Here is a 3,270-nt window from a genome sequence, read left to right on the forward strand (position 1 = left end):
CAGGCAAATATTAGGAAGGTATGAAATGTGTTTCAATACAATATACAGCCAAAATACTAGGTAGGTATAAAATGCGTTTCAAAATACAGGCAACATATTAGCGTGTCAGTATGTGTGTCTTTCTCTGTTTCCTTCCTACCTCCTTCCTTCCTACCTCCTTCCTTCCTACCTCAACTGCACCACAACAGCTCATCTGTCATTTCTCACAGACTCAGACTCAGGACTCAGACTCAAGAGCCCTTTGGTCTTTCTAACTTTCTCTAACTCTTCTGTTTTTCTGTTTTGACTGAGTGACTGACAGGGTCAGAGCGGGTCTCTGATAATGCGCGTTTGACATTGAATGTGAATTTGTGCCACATCAGCTCAGCCAATCAGTTGCCCACTGGTCAGCGAAAGGCTCAATACAGACAGACCATTATGACAACAGAGAAATAGGGCAAAAGTCATCAATAAAGCAGGCTCATGGGCCACCGGCTGTGTCCATTATTATCTATAATATATATATGTATTTCTTTTTTGACCAACCCACCGGTCAATCCGCCCATGGAGCAACACTTCACAGAGATTTACAGTTCCTTCGGAAAGTATTTAGACCCCTTGACTTTTTCCACATTTTGTTACGTTACAGCCTTATTTTAAAATTGATTAAATAAAAATGTTCTTCATCAATCTACACATAGTACCCCATAATGACAAAGCAACCTTCCTGATCAAGGCCGGTCTCCCCCGATTGCTCGGTTTGGCCGGGCGGCCAGCTCTAGGAAGAGTCTTGGTGGTTCCAAACTTCTTCTATTTAAGAATGATGGAGGCCACTGTGTTCTTGGGGACTTCAATGCTGCAGAAATATTTTGGTACCATTCCCCAGATCTGTGCCTCGGCACAATACTGTCTCGGAGCTCTACAGACAATTCCTTTGACCTCATGGCTTGGTTTTTTCTCTGACACTCACAGTCAACTGTGGGACCTTATATAGACAGGCGTGTGCCTTTCAAAATCTGCCCAATCAATTGAATTTACCACAGGTGGACTCCAACCAAGTTGTAAAAACAGCTCAAGGATGATCAATGGAAACAAGATACACCTGAGCTCAATATCGAATCTCAGAGCAAAAGGTCTGAATACTTATATAAATAAGGTATTTCTGTTTTTTATTTGTAATGAATTTGCTAACATTTCTAGAAACCTGTTTTCGCTTTGTCATTATTGGGTATTGTATGCAGATTGATTTTAGGATAAGGCTGTAACGTAACTAAATGTGGACAAAGGGAAGGGGTCTGAATACTTTCCGAAGGCACTGTAATTCATTCAGATGAATTACAGACCTAAATTGTGTAGGTCGTCTGAAATCAGAGTGGACTTAGGGGGTGAGGTGCTGACTACTAAAACCTCTGTTAGCTACTTGGGATGTATCCTTGATGGAAGCTTTGGAGGTGTGAGCATGGCCAATAAGGCTTTAGGGAAGGTTAATGCCAGGACTAACTTTTTGGCTAGAAAGTCCAAGCTGCTGGATAAGGACTCCATGAAAGTGCTAGTCACAGCCCTCATTCAATGCCATTTTGACTATGCTAGTACTTTATTGTGTGTTATCCTCCGAGACTTAACAATGGAAATAAGTCCCAGACTGTATTGTGTGTTATCCTCCGTGACTTAACAATGGAAATAAGTCCCAGACTTTGTGTGTTATCCTCCGTGACTTAACAATGGAAATAAGTCCCAGACTTTATTGTGTGTTATCCTCCCAGACTTTATTGTGTGTTATCCTCCCAGACTTTGTGTGTTATCCTCCCAGACTTTATTGTGTGTTATCCTCCCAGACTTTATTGTGTGTTATCCTCCCAGACTTTATTGTGTGTTATCCTCAATGATTTAACAATGGAAATACGTCCCAGACTTTGTGTGTTATCCTCAATGATTTAACAATGGAAATACGTCCCAGACTTTGTGTGTTATCCTCAATGATTTTATTAATGTGTATGTATGGCTTTTAAGTTGTATGTGTGCTTGTTTTTTTAAATGGTCGAATTAATAAACTAAACTAAACAGATCAGAAATGTCATGCTTATCATCAGTGGTGTAGTGGAGGGTATATATTAGGGTATATATTTTTCAGTGGGCATTGGGCATATTAACTTAATCCAAATGATGTGTATCAAAGTAGTGTAGTTGAGGTATGTATACACTGTGTGTAGTGGAGGTATGTTCACACTGTGTGTAGTGGAGGTATGTACACACGGTGTGTAGTGGAGGTATGTACACACGGTGTGTAGTGGAGGTATGTACACACGGTGTGTAGTGGAGGTATGTACACACGGTGTGTAGTGGAGGTATGTTCACACTGTGTGTAGTGGAGGTATGTTCACACTGTGTGTAGTGGAGGTATGTACACACCGTGTGTAGTGGAGGTATTTACACACCGTGTGTAGTGGAGGTATGTACACACCGTGTGTTGTGGAGGTATGTACACACAGTGTGTAGTGGAGGTATGTACACACAGTGTGTTGTGGAGGTATGTACACACAGTGTGTTGTGGAGGTATGTACACACAGTGTGTTGTGGAGGTATGTACACACAGTGTGTTGTGGAGGTATGTACACACAGTGTGTTGTGGAGGTATGTTCACACCGTGTGTAGTGGAGGTATGTACACACCGTGTGTAGTGGAGGTATGTACACACCGTGTGTTGTGGAGGTATGTACACACCGTGTGTAGTGGAGGTATGTACACACCGTGTGTTGTGGAGGTATGTACACACAGTGTGTTGTGGAGGTATGTACACACAGTGTGTTGTGGAGGTATGTACACACTGTGTGTTGTGGAGGTATGTACACACTGTATCAAATAAAATGAAACATGAAACATATCAGAATGTTTATCTTGAAATGTTGTTGATAAACTACTATTTCTACCTGAAATAATTATTTGATTATTTGCATAAAGATTACTTGCATAAATCTAGTGGCGATTTGTTGTGCAAACTCCATCTCATGTGCTACCAAACAGTGCTAGGTGGCTGTACTACAGAAACACTGCTAACCAAACAACAGTGCTAGGTGGCTGTACTACAGAAACACTGCTAACCAAACAACAGTGAATGAATTAAAGGGTAACTACCCTTTTTTTTCACCTTTATTTAACCAGGTAGGCTAGTTGAGAACAAGTTCTCATTTGCAACTGCGACCTTGCCAAGATAAAGCATAGCAGTGTGAACAGACAACACAGAGTTACACATGGAGTAAACAATTAACAAGTCAATAACACAGTAGAAAAAAA

Source organism: Oncorhynchus kisutch, linkage group LG1 (assembly GCF_002021735.2).
Source record: "Oncorhynchus kisutch isolate 150728-3 linkage group LG1, Okis_V2, whole genome shotgun sequence".
NCBI lineage: Eukaryota > Metazoa > Chordata > Actinopteri > Salmoniformes > Salmonidae > Oncorhynchus > Oncorhynchus kisutch.